Source organism: Talpa occidentalis, unplaced genomic scaffold (assembly GCF_014898055.3).
Source record: "Talpa occidentalis isolate TD23 unplaced genomic scaffold, MPIMG_talOcc4v2.1 talOcc4.15, whole genome shotgun sequence".
NCBI classification, from domain to species: Eukaryota; Metazoa; Chordata; class Mammalia; order Eulipotyphla; family Talpidae; genus Talpa; species Talpa occidentalis.
The window spans coordinates 21,148,102-21,165,728 of NW_023601543.1; the positions used below are offsets into that span (position 1 = coordinate 21,148,102).

Consider the following 17,627-nt stretch of genomic DNA (forward strand, 5'->3'; position numbering starts at 1 on the left):
GTGCGGGGGGAGGGCGCTCCAAAGGACGGCTAGAGCTGGTTAGCCCGGCAGGCAAACCGGCTGCAGAAGCTGAGCGTCTGCTGTTGCATTCGAAGGCTGCTGGGGTCGCGGGGAAGCTGGGGGCAAAGGGAAAAGCGGAGAGAACAGTATGTAACCGCGTTAGGAACGGGCTCAGCCCATCTTGAACCAAGTTTAGAAGACAGAAAAACTGCATGTGTGACTGGCTGGGCCCGCGGGTTTGCGGCTGCGTGCGTGTGGGTGCTGGCCCCGCGGAGCTGCGAGCACGCCACAGCGCACCCCCAGGGCAGACCCGTGGGGCGGACCCGGCAGGTACAGCGCGTCCCCGACGGGCGGCTCCCTCGAAAGCGCCGTAGCTGGGTTTTACCGTTGCCTGAAGATTCCAGAGTAAGTGGCGGGCGCAGCAAGTGCTCCACCTAGACTCCGCAGACTGGAGGGGGGCAGAGCGCCAGCCGGCGGCGCAGGGCTTCTCCCACCCGAGCCGGCGTTCGCAGCCAAGAGCCGCTGCGCGTTGCGACCCTGAGCTGGGGGGCGGGGCGCGCGCCGTTTTGGGGCTCGAACTGGCGGAGTCGCGCCCGCGGATGGGGCGGTGAGCTCCTGGGAGAGGGCGCGCACGTGGCCCTGCTTGTGCGTGGGAAAACGGCGGCGGGAGAGGGGGTGCGGGCTTCCCCGGCCAGGTTTCCAGGACCCCGCCGACCTGTCACGGCTCAAGATTCGCAGGCTTCCTCCTTGCGGCCGTCACCCCTGCCTGACTCACCGGGCAGCCGGGGGCCGGCCGGCCTGGCGGGGCGTACTCCCGAGGCCGTTTGTGGACTAATTTCATTGTAGACTTTAGGAGGGAGACACTGAGCGCAAAGTTTCACCCAGCCACAGCGAGTGACGTGCGATAACCTCGATCTTCCCGGCGTTTCCCTTCATGCGCACGGTGATGCCCGACCTCTTGGTGCACGGGTGCTTTGTGGCACCTCCGCAGCCTTGGCTTTGCCAGAGTTGGGAGAAATGACTCAAGGGTCCGAGGTGGGAGAACTGCGGGTGGAGGGTGTTTATAAAACATGAGGGTTAGTGAGAGACTGGGGCAAAGCCGTCGGTGCCAACCTAGCCCACGTGGTTTAAAATAAAGCGCCCCGGGCCTCCCCGGTGGCGCAGCGGTTGAGCGCTGGGTTGCGAAGCTGCCCGCAGCCTCTGCAGCGCCGGTTCGATCCCCGGCTGCTCCCTGGCCGCCGAGCGAGGGTCCCACATGGCGCGCAGACCTCTCCTGCCGCCCGCTGCTCCCCTCAGCAGTGTACTTCGGTCCTTCTGCCTGCTCTGCTCCCCGCTCTGGTTCTGGTGAATTCTCTCACCCTCCCGCGCTTCTGACTGTACCCAGCGCTTGTATAAATAAATAAATCTTTAAAAAAATAAATAAATAAAACGCCCCATTTTAAAATAAAGCGCCCCACAATCCTGGATTTTGCAAGGCTAATTTTCATTGACCAGTAACACCATTAATGCCAGCAGTGACAGTTCAGTTAAATAATGTGCTTGATACACTGAGACATTTTGTTTTGACACCACTTAGCATGATTGCAAATAAACCGACTGGTGAGATATAAAGGGGAGAGGGGTGCTGGGGGCAAGAAATGGAAGGGACCCCAGAGGTAGTAGGGCAGAGGGTGGAAAGAGAGGGGAATTTGGATGAGTGGGAAAATTACCTTAAATATTCCAAATTCTCTTAATTTTCTAAATCTGTTCCAAGCGGCGCCATCTCCCAGTTCATTGATGTGGCATGAGTTCCAAATGGCTTCTCTTACTAAGGTATTAAGCAATGTGAGTCATATGGTTAATTAGTGGGTGTGTGAGTGCACATGATCATTTTCTATTGTCATTCATGAAGCTAACATCTGTACCTGGAATCACAGCCAGTCACTCACCCGGCTCTGCAGGTCTCCCACAGTTGTGGTTGCTTGCCTTCCCTTGCCCCCCCCACCCCAGCGCAGTTCTGTGCCCTCATGGAAGAGCATTGAATGGGCAGGGACTGGCAGCCTTTGGCCTGCAGGCCCAAAGTGTAATATTCCATGTACTTTTCAGTGGCACTTCCTTTGGAATGCTAAAGAGAGGTGGTTTAGGCATGGAGCTTTGGGTAGACTAGTTGTCCCTTCTGCTTCCTCACAATCCACAACATGCTGCCATTTTTCTGGTTGTAAAAATTATTTTATTACTACAGCTCCAGGAATCACCTCGCTGTTGTGCCCTCAACCTATGGCCTTGGGTGTATGTTGTAACTCATGGTAGCACCAGATGACAGAAGTTGATATTGACGACTTGGAGAGGAGAAAGATGGCATGAATGTTCGTTGAAGGAATGTTACTGCTTTCTTAGGTAGTGGCCTACCCAGTAAACAGCAGTTTGTGAGAGATCGGGGGAGGCATAAGCTCAGGAGGAGAGAATGTAGAGGGAAGGGAAGGAGCAGAAGGAGGACCTGGGGGGCAAGACATGGAAGAGAGACAGGAGGAAAGAGAGATATAGAGAGTGGAATTTGTGTGAGTGGAGAAAATCACCTTACGGTTTCTGCATTGCCTTGATTTTCTAAATTTGTTCCAAGCTGTATAATATGCTGCCTCCTCATTATTTGTTAGGGTCCCCTTCTCTGAGTTTTTTCCAGAGCTCTGGGGTTAGGGGGAGAGGAAGGCCAGAGGGAAATCAGGCTGCTCAAACATTTACTGCTCCTTATGTAAGTTTTTGGTTCTTTTCTACCCTCTGTCACCCCCCAATACCTTCCACCAGGGGGTATCTTAGAATCACAACTTGGCCATATAAGGTGGGTACAGCCTTTCAAGGAACCCCAGAAGGCCTTGCAAGTTGAATTTGGGTGAAAACACAGAATTGGTTCGATTCCCTCTCTAGATCACCACTGCATTTAGATCTTATAAATAGGAGTATACATTTATTAACTTTTAGAAGTGTTTGGCCAGTGGTGGCAATGGGTGTATTCAGAGCCACCTATGTCCTTATAGGCTTGACTCCATGCCATGAGCCTCCTGACACTTTGCTCTAACCGAGTTGCTAGGGCACCTGCTTTGGTGTTTAAATTCTGAACTGGTTCTCCTAGATATAGCTCTTGCTTAAGATACTAGCTATTAAGTTCCATTACTTTCATAGACATCAAATGACAAGCAAGTGACAGGACAATTATCAAAAGATCAGTGAATCTGCTCATTAGTAGAAGAGAGAAAATAGTAGTAACCCCAAGGCTAAATAGTGAGTTAAGGCACCTTTGTTTTTGGCCACCCCAATGTCTCCTGTTACACCCCTTTTTCCCATGTCAGTACCCCTTCCCCTCCAGGTGTTCTGGACCTGGACCATGACTTTCTCTGCAAGTCCACATTCTCTGACCTGGCTGCAGACCGTGGCGCCCCTGGCTAGCACATCACCATCCTGAAACCCAGGGGCCAGCTTTCTGCCAATTTGCTGGCCGGTGTCGATAGGCTAGGGGGCCCGAACCGATTACCACCCGGCAATGTGCATTCCGATAGGAACTGGATGCTTTTGTGTCGCTTTGCTGCTTGGCCATGTGAGGAAGCTTGCAGGTTGCTGGGTTCCTCACATCATGCTAGTCAGCGTCCCCCACTCTCAGAAGAGGATTTGGGAAGGTGAGGCTGAGAGCAGACCCGGCATGTTGAGTGGATAGGATGACAGGGACCTCCATCATTAGAAGGTCTTGTTACAGAGACATCTGCGTAAGAAGGAAGGTACCATGTTCCCTGCCCTTAGGAGAGTGGGGAGCTATATAACAAGGAGTCAGGGGCTCTGGGGAAGAAAGGGCTGTTCCTGTGGCTGACTGCACGCTGGTACTGCTATGAAGGAGGCAGGTGGAGGAGAGACAGGAAGAGCCACTTGGAAGAGATTTGGGTGAGAGAGATGGCAGCCCTTATCTTGACTTGTGTTTTGATTTTGCTCCTTTGTTTCCAAAATTGCCTGGCCCTGTCTGCCCCTTCCCTATGGTTCTAGAAGGTGCCTTAGACTTGTGGCAAGTTTTCAGGCCTGAGCTGCCCTGCTTCAGGCCACCTCTGTTTGGCTGGGTACTAGCCCACGAAGGGATGAGTCATTTTGGGAGTTTTATTGGGAAACTATTATTATTAAAATATTTTTTCTCCTCCTCTTTCTCTGTGCACACTAATTCTATTAAAGAACTTTCACATTAGGAGTCTTTGACTTTGTGCCCATGGGTGGCAGGATCCCTTTAGAGCATGCAAGTTTGGGGGTACTGGGGCATGCCTCTGGTGCACCCTAGTAGTCTTCAAAACACTGGAGATAAAGAGGACTCCTGGAGCTAGCCAAAAGATGAAGAATCAGAGCAGCATCCAATGCCAGTAATAATATATTTATCAAGATGATACAGATCGTCCTGATGTGTTGGAATGCAGCTGTCCTGGGAAGAACTGCTGTAAATGAATGAAGTACCAGCCTATTCTCCTGGACTGCAGAACTTCTGAGACTCAGCAACGTGGGCCGTTCTTTGAGAACTGGAGTCCACAAAGATGGACTTTTTGTGAGTTCCTCTTGCTGGTGGTCAGGGGAGGAGGAGATGCCTTCGCTCTAGGCCCCAGCTAGACCCCTGGCACCTGGAGGCTGGAGGACAGCCAACTGCACCTCTTCCTCCAGTGGCTGTCTCCCCATCTGCAACCAGTTCTCCCGAACCCCAGGCCAGTGTGCACTCAGGGAGCAGTGAGAAACACACAGCCTGGCTCTTTGTGAGCTGCCTTTTGGGGAAGGCGAATACAGGCTGGCAGAAAGCACCAGAAATGTGTAGCTGCAGCTACTCAGCTTGCCAGCTCAGACCCAACTTCCATCCCTCACTGTCATTAAATGTTGAATGTGGTCACTAAATATCCTTGTGGCAGTTCCCTTCCTTCTCTCCTTCCCTTCTTCCCTGTTTTCTTTGTATAAAACAAAATCCACTTAGGAGGGTATGGTTTTTAAAGCTCTAGTTTAGCGGCATTCTAAGCAGAGTTCCATTCCTTGAATTTTCTTCTAGTTTTATGAGAAAGGTGGTTAATGCCAGTTCCCTGGCAAGAGGCCGAGAGTGGGTACTGCATTTTACTAACTTGTGTGCACCCTGGGGGCATCTGCCCTGAGGTTTTCCTTTCATGAGAGGATTCAGAGCACCCAGGGACTAGTGGGGGGGAGGAGAATGGAGGGGGAGAGCAGGCAGGGAGGCTGTGGGGCGCTGTCCCAGGCCGTCAGACTCTCCTTCTGCAGGATGTGTGTGCGTTGGGGGGGCGGGGGGGCGCAGGGAAGGCTGGCAAGGTTTTGAATAAACTACTTGCCATATTTACCAGCTTACCAAAAGTTTATCTCTCAACTATTTCTTTGTATAAAACAAAATCCAGGGCCTCCCCGGTGGCGCAGCGGTTGAGCTCTGGGTTGTGAAGCTGCCCGCGGCCTCTGCGGCGCCGTTTCCATCCCCGGCTGCTCCCCGTCCACCAGAGGGGGGTCCCACATGGCGCGCAGACCTCTCCTGCCGCCCGCTGCTCCCCTCAGCAGTGTACTTCGGTCCTTCTGCCTGCTCTGCTCCCCGCTCTGGCTCTGGTGAATTCTCTCACCCTCCCGCGCTTCTGACTGTGCCCAGTGCATGTATAAACAAAAACAAAACAAACAAATAAATAAATAATATATGCCTCTTTAAAACAAAACAAAACAAAACAAAACAAAATCCATTTAGGAGGGTATGGTTTTTAAAGCTCTAGTTTAGCAGCATTCTAAGCAGAGTTCCATTCCTTGTAGGGCGGTTTTGTTCCCTGGGAAATATTTAAAATGTGGAAAAAGTATTATTTCATCCGTAACCAAAATGTCAGCACTTTATATGGGGAATGTTTGTTCTGGTTTCTTTTGACATCTTCAATAGTCCATTTTCTATTGCGTCAACTTTAGCATTTGGGGGATTCTTTCACCAATTTCTCAAGCAGCACAATTGTTTTGTTGTTATTTTTGGAAATTAGTAGCCAAAATATAGTGTGCAGTGTGGTTGTTCAATCCTCTTGTTTCCTAGTCGATCTGCTTTAACGTTCTTTTTATTTCTTAAAGCAATTCATTTGTTTACCCTTCCTTTGCCATTTCAGAGTTAGGCTGTGCATAGTCATCCTATGGTACACTGTAGTCATCCCTCAGTATCTTCATATCCTACCACTTAAATGGTTTTACCCCTTCAGCAAGTCTTCACTAGCTATGGACACCAGCCATTCAATGCATGTTGCTATAATGGGCTTCCTTGAACAGGCTCGCTTTTGGAAGGCCAGGCAGAGTTACTGAAAAGATCTGCCATTTGATTACTTCATGTACATATAGGGATGGGGAGCAGTTTTGCTCTTCAGGGGGTGTTCGGCCCTGTCTGGAAATATATTTAGTTGTCAGAACTAGGGGGAAGGTGCTTTACTGACATCTAGTGGATAGAACCCGGGCATACTACTCAGCATCATACAAGGCACAGGAAGAGTCCCCCACACAAAGAATTTTCCAGCCCCAAATGTCAGCAGTGTCAAATTGAGAAACCCTGCCTTAATCAAATAACATTTTACCGAAATAAAAATCTGAGGAAGACCACCGTAAGTGTTCAGACCAGTACTTGCCAATAGGAATTTCTGTGGTAATGGAAATTTCCATGGTGTTCTGTAAACATGCTGTCCAACATGAGAGCCACGAGGTACGCATGGCTATAGAGCACTTGCACTGCAGCTAATATGACTGAGAAACTGGGTTTTAATTTTATTTCATTTAAATTAACATAAAATTAAATACCCACACGGGGCTAGCTGCTTCCAATGTTTGAGGCCCTGTAGTCTAATAGAGCATGGTTCTGGGATCACAGCGTGCTAGCTTTGTGTCCATGGCCTTCTACTTCCTAGCTTTGGGATCTTGGGTGTGTCATCTAAGTCTTCTCAGCCTCAGCCTCCTCATCTATAAAATGGGGATAATAATGGGACCTAGTCCTCAGAGGATTGAGAATAGCTGAGCTAATGCAAGAGCAATAAAGCTTGTACCCAGTGCCCAGTACAGAAAGTAGAACCCTAGCTCTCAGCCCTCATAGCATCACTGTAAGCTTGTTGCCAGGTCTCTTTGAATCTTGGTTTTCTCAGCTATAAAATGGGAGTCATAAAAATGATGTAATTACATTCCCGGTACTTCCCTAACTGTATGTCAACAGAATTTGGGGGAGGACCTTTAATGAGTATGAAACTCTATGTGTGTAAGGTTATAGGGTAAGGTTTATGTTCTGAGTTTGCTTTTGTTTAGATTCTGTGCATAAGTTCTGCCTTGGGAAGGTTGTATTGGAAAGCAGCAGGGAGCCAGGAGCACCTGACAAAGTTGGGTCCTCCTCTGTTGTCACCTAGCCAGTAGTGTGGCTGTTGGCCCCGGGGGCCATTTTAAGGAGGCATGGAAGATGGTGCTGGGGTGGGAAACCCAAAGCAGTGTAGGGACCAGCCTGGCTCCCAGGCTTCTCATAAAGGAGGACGGTTCTTCTGGCCCAGGTGAGGGAGAAGAAGCCCATCATTGAAATGCACACGTGTTCCAGGGCTCCCTCACTCAGCATCGAGTCTGGCCTGAGAGGTCCCCACCCACACATGCTGAAAATGTTTGGCATCATAGAGGGGAGAGAACCTGGGGCTTTGGAGTCAGTCATAGGTTTGAATCCTCATGGTGCTACTTACTGAGTGGCCATGACTTGCCTTCCTGTGCCTTAGTTGTGACATCTGTGAAATGGACATGATTGGTTCCGTCAGGCACATAGGTCATCCTCAATAAGCATGAGTTGCCTTGTCACCAAAAGTGATAAACAAAGAACTTTTAACTGTTGGCTGAAAATGAAGTCTCAATGATAATTAGACAAAGAGATTATTAAATAATTAAAGCAAGGACACAAGGTTGGGAAGGAGTCCGAAGATTTTACCGTGAGAGCTATTCCATGAAACACAAGTTTGAATTTAGTTTATATAGATAGGAACAGTGAGTCATGGGCATTAAGAATGTAATTATTCTTGGCTAGGGTGGCTTCTGGCTCTAAGTTGTCCTGACTGAAGATACGCAGATGCTAGAGGAAGACAAGGCAGGATTTAGTTTCTTCCTTCCTAAGGAATGCACTGTGGAGGTACCATTGTTAAATTTTCTTTATGTGACTCCTGGCTTTAACTTTTGGGTCATAGAATCCCTACGTAAGCGACAGGATAGAACACATGCTTTAAGTCTATGAAGACAACTTTGTCTCTTTCCTGCTAGACTTGGGGGTGGGGGGAGCCAGTAAATTTTGCAATATGTTCACATAACCAATTAACTAGTCATAATCCCATTTCTGTTCATGGGAAAATGAAAACGAAAGTTTGTGCTGTTGGCATGGAACAAGAATGCTAAATAAGAGTCTTTTCGTGGGAGGAGAAAAGGGGAAAGGATTCTCCTTGCTCTGCCATCACTGTGTCCAGAAGGGTTGTCTGAACTGTTTTGATGGGCTAGGATGAAAGGTAAAACCTGGGGCTGAGTCACAAATGCAGTGTTAGTAAGGAGCCTCAGCAGCCTCATCCGGCCTGGGAGTTACCTGTAAGAAGTCACCGTGTGCCCATGTGTCCGGAGAGAAGCCTCCTGGGGCCAGTGGGTTTCCCAGGCCTCTGGAGTTGAAACTCAAGCCTTATCTGTGACCAGTTAATCCAGTGGCAGCTAATGGGCCCTGGACACAGGTTGAATCCCACACAGCCATGGGCCCCAGACCTCGAGGTTTGTGGATAACCACTTTACAAAGCTTTAGGCCACCGAAGGGTTACTGGAGACAGCGTGGAGAACTGTGGGAAATCTCATCCCCATGTTTGGGAAACAGATGAAGAGCAGGGAGCATAGGCCATTCACACCATGGGAAGGGAAGCCTTTCGGTCGAGGAGGGAGTGTAATAATGAAAATATCAACAGCTAACATGCGTATTATGTGTTATACTTCACATGAAGAGCATTATGAGTTGATTCACCCAATTTTCTAGAACAGCCCCCTTCTGTTTTTGGAACACAGTTCTCTTAGCACACAGTAGGCACTCAACAAACAGTTATCAACTGAGTGATAGTCTATGCTGAAGGTTCAACTCTTAGCCCTACTTAACAGCTAAGGAAATTGAGGTTATGAAAAGTTCAATGACTTGCTCATGAACATTGATAAGAGCCAGGATTCAAACCTAGATTTATTCAACTCCATAGCTTAACCTTTTTGCAGCTACATTATGCCTGCTTCTCGGAACCCAGATTTCTCTTTGTGCGATAAAGGAATGTCTGCTGAGAAAACAGTGGAAAAGATAATCAAGAACACTGCAAAAGACACGATGTTACGATGTCCTACCTACTCCCTCCATCTCCCAAATTCTGTCCCCAGACAAGGTCTTTTTCTGGAAAAGAAACTGAGGCATGAAGAGGTTGTATGACAAGCCCCAGGTCACACAGCTTGTCAGGATCCTCACTAGTTTTAGATTTTAATCCTCCAAAGAGTCAGAACCTGACAGGGGAGGGAGGAGTTTCATCCACTGGGGCAGAGGCACAATAGGAAATATCGAACAAAGAGCCCTATTTTCTTAAAGCAACTTGATTCTTTTTTTTTTAAGTAGAAACATAAAATATTTTATTCATCTAAGTTGAACATTTGGAATTTTCCTTGTTACAAACACAGCAAAGTATAACAATATAGTTTGGTTATCTACTCTAACGCGTAAGGAGATGTTCAGAATGAGGGCTGGGAACAAGAGTGGTGCAGAAAGAAGAGATACACACGTTGGGAAAGTGCAGATATGGGGAAGAAAAGAGCAACAAGAGGTGGGCCCTGCAGTTCACAGAAGTTTGCTGCTAAAGATGGATAAAGTCTTGTATTTTTATATCTGCAAGGTCATTATCCCTTTTCTCTTGTGCTGTGGACCTCTGGGGCCCCGGAGCAGCCTATCCCTTAAGTTGTGCATTTTGTTATTGGCCCTTTCTTTTTTGTTTTTTTAAGATTTATTTATTTATTTATACAAACACTGGGTACAGTCAGAAGCACGGGAGGGTGAGAGGACTCACCAGAGTCAGAGCGGGGAGCAGAACAGGCAGACTGACGAAATACACTGCTGAGGGAAGCAGCGGGCACGGCAGAAGAGGTCTGTGCGCCATGTGGGACCCTCGCTGGCAGCTGGGGATCGAACCAGCACTGCAGAGCCTGCGGGCAACTTCACAGCCCAGCGCTCAACTGCTGCGCCACCGGGGAGGCCCTGTTATTTGCCCTTTCTTACTGTACTCAGATCTCCCCTTAAGCCCAAATGTCCAGGAAAAATGGAGAGGAGGGTAAGTCAAAGGGTGACTTTTCTGAGACCCCTGTGGCTGAGGGAAGGACAGGGGCCTATTCACGTGATAGGCCAAAGCCAGTAGGTAAAGCAGGAAAAGAAAAGTCTGTTCTCCTGAGTTTGCATAAAGCACGCGGACAGAGGAGTCAGCGCTTGTTCCCTGCTCGCTGGGAGGGTATCTCTCGGCACCCATTCAGACAGTGAGGTGGGGAAAGTGCCCAGTAACCCCCAATAAGTCTCCTGTTTTTGAAGGACATATTTTCACTTTCACTGGTAAGAGGTATTTCTTCTGTGCCTATGACTCCAGAAACAAAAGACCAATGGCTCAAAGAATCGGAGGGAGGAGGGAGGAGCACAGGGGACTGAGGTGATGGAGCACGGGGGCACTGGGGAAGGAAACTCTAGGGGGACTACACCCGAGGGGGTGGGGGGAAGCAAATATTGTTTAAAAAGGAACAATGATGTAAAAAACTTAAAAAATAGATAAATAATTTTAAAAGACCTTATTTCCTATACAAACGGCTTCTGTTTGCTTATTCAGAGTTGGAGGAAGAAGGAAACGCTCTAGGATGAGGGGTACTTATCAGTAGTTCTCTGACAGGGATGAACTCCTGATCTGAATCTTTTTTAAAAGATTATTTGAAGGTAGAGAAAGAATGGGTGGGAATTGAAGTTAAATTTAACTCCAGCAACCCTATGCATTTTTTAAAAGGGAAAAATGCCTTAGGTTTCTAAAGAGGTTGGAGGGTTTTCTGAACATATGGGCGAGCTTCTGAAAGCTGGTTTTTTGGCCAAAGGCCTGTAGTGAATGGGCCTCTGCAAACTCAAGCCTCTCTAGGGATGAAATGGGCACTTTGAAGATGGCTCCATGACAGCTCTTATTTCTCGTCCTGGGCTGAAAGGAAACCCTAGGCCCCAAGTCCAGTTCAATCCCATGGTTCTTAGGTAAGGAAACTGAGGTCCAGAGAAAGGACTTGGTGTCCTCAAGACCTCACAGCTAATTTAGAGCAGAGCAGGAAGTGAGGAATAAATGAGAGAATGCTTGCTGTTTTGCAAGCATTATCTCAGTTATTCCTCACTTTGTGGAGGTGTGCCTCCCTCATACTCTCAGGTGGACAACAGAGCAGTGTCCAGTTGGGAAGGAGGCAGTCACCTCCCTACCACTCCTAGGGTGGTCTTTATTTTCCCAGGCCATTCTGACTAGGGCTTAACGTGCCTTCAAGTTTAAGGAAGCCCAATAGATATATGGGCTCTCCTGGTTCTTGCTGCCTCGTTTCCACCTTGAGGTAGTTACCCTCATGGGGTAACCCACGTCATTCTCATTTACTTCTTCAGAGTGGTAATGTCATTCCTCTCCCTGCTTGGGAATGGCGTGGCTTGAGGGGATGAGTGTGAGGATGCTTGAGTACTGCCTCTCAGGATCCTCTCTGCTTCTGCAGCTTGAAGTCCACACAGAAGAGGGAACCAGGGCTCTCCTTTGTGCCCTTGGCCCCCTGGGCCTTTCTCTCTTCCCCCATTAACTGCCATCTAGGCTAACCCAACTCCAGGCCCTCTTTCTTTTTTTTTTTTTTTAAAGATTTATCCATTCATTTATTTATTATTTATTTATTTTATTCTGGGTACAGTCAGAAGCGCAGGAGGGCGAGAGAATTCACCAGAGCCAGAGCGGAGAGCAGAACAGGCAGAGTGACAAAGTACACTGCTGAGGGGAGCAGCGGGCGGCAGGAGAGGTCTGCGCGCCATGTGGGACCCTCGCCGGGTGGCCGGGGATCGAACCGGCGCTGCAGAGGCCGCGGGCAGCTTCGCAGCCCAGCGCTCAACCGCTGCGCCACCAGGGGAGGCCCTCCAGGCCCTCTTTCATTTCATCTCTTTCTCTTGGTGTCTTATCTAATCCTAGACCCTGGGGCACTCCATTTTCCTGTCTGTCACTCTCTGGTGTCCCTGGTCCTAGAGCCACCTTCCTATGACCTGCCAGTATTGTTCCAGAAGTTTCTTTTCTGGGCACTGGGCCAAAGAAGTATGAGAGTCAGGTGTGAGAGCAGAGTTGACCCTGGGTGAAAGGGATGGCAAGTCTCATTTCCCCAAGCCCTTCACTCCAGAATCCTCAGGCTCTTCCTGGTTACCTAGGGTGTAGGGGTGTCATTTGTCCTCTCTGCCCCCATCCTCAACTCACCTGTGCTGACTCTTAGTGTCTTAAGTGCTCAAGCTGTCAACAGACTTGTTTGTCACACCAATGGGCCATCTTAAGGTAAGCTTCCTCTACCAGGCCTTTCCTGATTATGCCTGCCCACACCGACAGGACTCCTAGTTCCTTTCACTGCTGTAAATGGAGCTGCCACAAAAGCACCCTCTAAGACCTCCAGTGAGGAGACTGCCTCCTACGCCCATCCTCCCGCACTTCATGCTCCCCTTCCCTTGTTCTGGGACCTCATTTCCATCCAGATCTCAGTTCTCTAGACTTGCTTTTTGGTTTCTTGCCCAACTTGGTGTTGCAGTGTATTTTGGACACACTTCTCTGGCTTCATCTTTACTCCCCCACCTCATTTCTACCCTCTGACCCCCTGGATCCCAGGGATGAGGAATGCACACTCCAACTTCCTGTTCTAAAACTTGGGGCCCCTCCTATATATCCTATGTATAGTCAATACCTTAGGGTTTAGCCTTGGGTCTTTGTCGTAAAATGATTCCTTGCCGTAAAATATCATAAGAGAATACATAAGTTTTGTCTTAGCCCTCAATTTTGCAAAGGTGGGAACTGAGGCACAGCCAATAGCTAGGGGCAAGGCCATAAGGCTAATTTGTTGGAAGGGCGGAGTCAGAACCCAGGCCTTCTGATTCCCTGTCAAGCACTGTGGTACATTTTTAGTGTGTGTTGTTTTCATTGTCATCAGGGAGTGGACTGATTTCATGTAAAACTTAATGACTCTGGACTCAAATTGCCTTGGTTCGAATCTTGCCTTCTCCAGGCCCCTGTGTGACCCAGGAAGCCTTTCAGTTTCCTCATTCCTACAAAATGTGAGGGGTGAGGAGACACAGTTGCTGCGTCAGGATTGCTCTGAGGATTTGAAATGAGATGATGCAAAAACACTTCTCACGGCTTCTGCACATATGAAATGTCCAGTCAATATTAACAATTTTATTTTGTCACGGCCTCTGTAGCACCTAAAATAGGTCTGAGCATGAAGGTCTGCCCAATTAGTGGCTACCAGGAGAGGGTGATCAAAAAAAAGGGTGACGGATGTGGCCACGGATAGAATTGGACTTTTACTGGTGAACTTGAAGTAGTATAGATGCATGGTGATCCTCAACGGTGCACCCAGAATTTATATAATGTTGGAACGCAATGTCACTTCAACTAAAAAAAAAAAAAAAACAACAACAACAATAGACTTTTGGAAACTAAAGAGAGAGAGAAAAAAAGAGAGAGCCCATGGGAAATAATGTTCTGACTTTGTTTTCTGGTTCAAGGGGACTGATTATCATGGTGGATTTTTTAGACCTTGTAGAAAGAGGAGGCAGCATCGCAGCTGGGGTCAAGGGAGAGAATTGAGGACCAGAGAACCCTTGGTTAACTCCCCACAACTCCAAGCAGTCAGCTGCCTTTTTGTCTGCCCACAGGGCTCTCAATGAGAATAAAGGGACTGAAACCTGACATCTTTTTTTTTTAAAGGAAATTTCTCTTTTTTTTTTTTTTATAAAGAGGCATGTGTTTTTATTTATTTATTCGTTTGTTTTTGTTTATACAAGCACTGGGTACAGTCAGAAGCGCGGGAGGGTGAGAGAATTCACCAGAGCCAGAGCGGGGAGCAGAGCAGGCAGAAGGACCGAAGTACACTGCTGAGGGGAGCAGCGGGCGGCAGGAGAGGTCTGCGCACCATGTGGGACCCTCATCCGGTGGCCGGGGAGCAGCCGGGGATCGAACCGGCGCCTCAGAGGCTGCGGGCAGCTTCGCAACCCAGCGCTCAACCGCTGCGCCACCGGGGAGGCCCTGAAACCTGACGTCTTAAAGGCTCATATCTTTTTTAAAATAAATTTTATTTTTATATTCCCCATACAATTGCAACCCCCTTATTTTGACCCCAATCCCTCCCCTCCCCGCCCCCCACCCCCCATAGAGTGTCTCTGGTTCATAGTTGCTTGTTGATTTTGATTTTCACTTTCTTATAGTTATTCATTTTCCTGGTCCCTTATTTAAGTTTTCTAGATTCCTGCTATGAGTGAGACCATCCAGGCTCATATCTTGATTGAGCCACAGCCCTCACATCCTTGGAGGCATTCTTATCTCCCGGGCCTTTCAATCACCCCTCGTGCTGCCCTTTTCCTGTCCTGTTCAGACACAGTTCGCTCCAAGACCTCTGTTTCACCCCAGAACTGGGAGACCAAGGGCTGTTTATCATCACCTCAGGGTGATACAGAGGCTGCTTCTCCCACTTCCCCTGCGGTGGGCCCACAGATGAAACTGAAAAGCTACAAGTTGCGTTCACAAAAGCCACCAGCAGGTCAGCTTGGGGTGGGGATACATCCTTAAGGTCCAGAGCGCTTCCTCCGTTATCTTCCCTACCTCCTCCCTAGGGAATAACTACCGGTGACTCCTTTTCTAGAAGCATCTGGGTTGTCGTCCACAGACTTTAACAAGCCATGTGAAATTTACACCCTGCAGCACCCCCCCCCCCAACTCTTCTGCCTTTTCCCTGACCTTGGAGATGTTTCACCTCCACCCCAGAACAAATACATAATAAAAGAAAGCCTCAGATACACTCGCTTGGACTGTCCAACTTGGAGCCATTTTGACTAACTTTTAGGACTTCTGGAGCTCAGGGTGTGATGGGGGCAGCCGTCTCCATCCTGCAGCGCAAGGGTTGTATCGGGAGATCTGGCCGGCGACCCTTGGGTGCTCTCCTGTCAACCTCAGGCAAGGAAGTGAGGACGGGGGAGGCATCCCAGTTGCCTCTCCACTGGAGATTAGCCTGTTCTACTATTAGTAGGGGGCACAGCAACCCTTTTTGATATTTTCCACTCGGGGGCTCAGGTTCCTCAATGAGTTGGCATTTTGGCAACAGACACTACTTCCCGAACTAGCTGGGCAGTATCGAGGAGGAATGCACTCCTCATCCTTCTCTGCCCACACTGAGTCTTAGAATCGTCAAGCCTGGGGCTCTTCATCCACTGCTTGGTGGCACACACATGGAGTATGACAGAGCGTAATGCAGAGTCTAACAATACTTTCAGTGGGCTTGGAGACACTCTTGCTGGTAGGGACATCCGGGTCAAACACAATCAGCCTGCAGGGGGCTTTTGTGTGTGCTGAGATCTTGGCGGGGTCTAGCCTGTTCAGTGGACAACTCTCTTGAGAGAATAGCGACCTATATTCTTCATGAAGTGTTTGCAGTGGGCATGCTGGGGCGGGGAGCAGCCTGTCCCCCTGTGTTCACGGTTCTGTGTTACATCTTGCACGGCTCCAAACCTGCCCCACTTTTGATTTCTTCCTCGGTGAGAACTGGGGCCTGTAGGGATTGTAGTCATTTTCTGTTGCTGTGTAACAAATGACAGAAATTGCAGTGTCTTAGAACCACACCAAGTTCCTATCTCTCAGCTTCTTTGAGTCCAGCTGGTTTCTCTGCTCAGTGTCTCAAGGCCGTCATCAGCCTGTGAGCCTGGGCTGATGGAGCATCTGAGGTTTCAGGTTTTCCTCCAACTGACTGGTACTTGGCAGAATTCGGTTCTCTGAGGTTGTAGGTTTGAGGGTCTCTGCTCTTTTGATAGCTGTCAACCTGGGATTGTTTTCAGCTACTGGAGTTGCCTGCTGTCCCCTGCCACGAGGCCCTCACAGCATGGTTGTTTGTTCCTTCAGGGTCAGTGGGGAGGGCATTTGCCGTACGTTTGACCCTCTGATGTTGGTATGTGACCTCTAGATTCTTTTTCAAAAGTGCTCACCTGATTAGGTCAGGCCCACCACCACTCAAGGGGAGATTGACGGGCATACACACAGGGGAGGAGGGATGTGGGGGTGCAGTCTTGGGGGCTATTTCAGAATCTGCCTACCACACACTATGAAAAATATTTTATCCTTTTAGTTTTTTCTTTTTTAAATGAGGCCAGCTGCTTTCCATCGGCATTTCCCACTCTGGGAAGGCAACAAAGCCATCAAGCAAAGTCTCTTGAATCTTTGAAGCTGAACCAGACTTTGGTTAAAAAATTTCAACAGGGGCCTCCCTGGTGGTACAGGGATTAAAGTCTCAGCACTGTCAAGCTATCACCAACCACTGTGGCATTAGTTTGCTCCCCAGCCAGAGAGCTAACCCACATATGGTGCAGCAGACCTCTCCTGTCTCACCTGCTGCTCCCCTCAGCAGAGTATTTCTGCTCCCCACTCTGTCTCTGGTGAATCCTCTCACCCCCCCCCCCATAACTCTAGTGTACACCTCAGTTCTTTTTTTTTTTAAGATTTATTTATGCACACAAGAGCTGGGGTTCAGGCCAGAGATGTCGTGGGTTGAGGGAGGAGAGGATTCATCAGAGAGTGGGGAACGGAACAGGCAGACTGACTGAAGTACACTGCTGAGGGGAGCAGTGGGAGAGACAGGAGAGGTCTGCTGCACCATGTGGGTTTCTCCTTGGCTGGCCGGGGATCGAACTCGTGCTGCAGAGGCTGCGGATTGCTTCATAGTGCGGTGCTTAACCCCTTGCACCACCAGGGAGGCCCCACCCCAGTTCTTCTATGCATAAATAAAATCTTTAAAAGAAAAATAAATCCCCAAGAGTGGAATTGCAGGGTCATACAGTATTTCCTCTAAAAAAATTTTTTTCAGCAAACTCGGAAGACATGATTTTCCCCCTTGCTTTTTCTCTCTTCCTACTGGCCACCCTCTAGAGTCCTTGTTCAGCCCTCAAGTCCAGACAATCTGAGAAGGAAAAGGTGGCTCTGAGGCTTTCAGCATCAGTTTGGCCAAGACCAAGTAGGCATTTAAATAATGATTGATAATAAAACTTTATATCTCTGCTGGGCCAGGCCTCCTGATGACCCTTATTACACGACGTTATGCTGCTTGGATGTGAAACTTTATACTGAAGACTGAAAACTTTATCGATTTACTGGATGAAAACTTATACTATTTTCTCTTTCCTTACTCAGCCTGCCAGCTTTTTCATGGGACCTCTTGCAAAGGGGTCTTTTACTGAAAGTATCTTAAATTGTCCCCATAGGGGACATTACTACTGATTCTTGCCACTGCAAACACCCCCTGCCACCTCCCCCTGCACAACTGCTGCAGTCATCCATCAGTAAAAACAGAGCGAC

General features: G+C 48.7%; 1 protein-coding gene across 1 annotated transcript in view; it reads left to right on the forward strand.

The window, feature by feature from the left end:
* Positions 1 to 325: 325 nt before the first annotated feature.
* KIAA1210 (KIAA1210 ortholog) overlaps positions 326 to 17,627 on the forward strand; it is a 54,484-nt gene continuing 37,182 nt past the window's right edge. The window contains exon 1 of the mRNA XM_054695589.1: positions 326 to 405. The gene's annotated coding sequence lies outside the window, so the exon portion shown is untranslated. The remainder of the gene's footprint in view (positions 406 to 17,627) is intronic.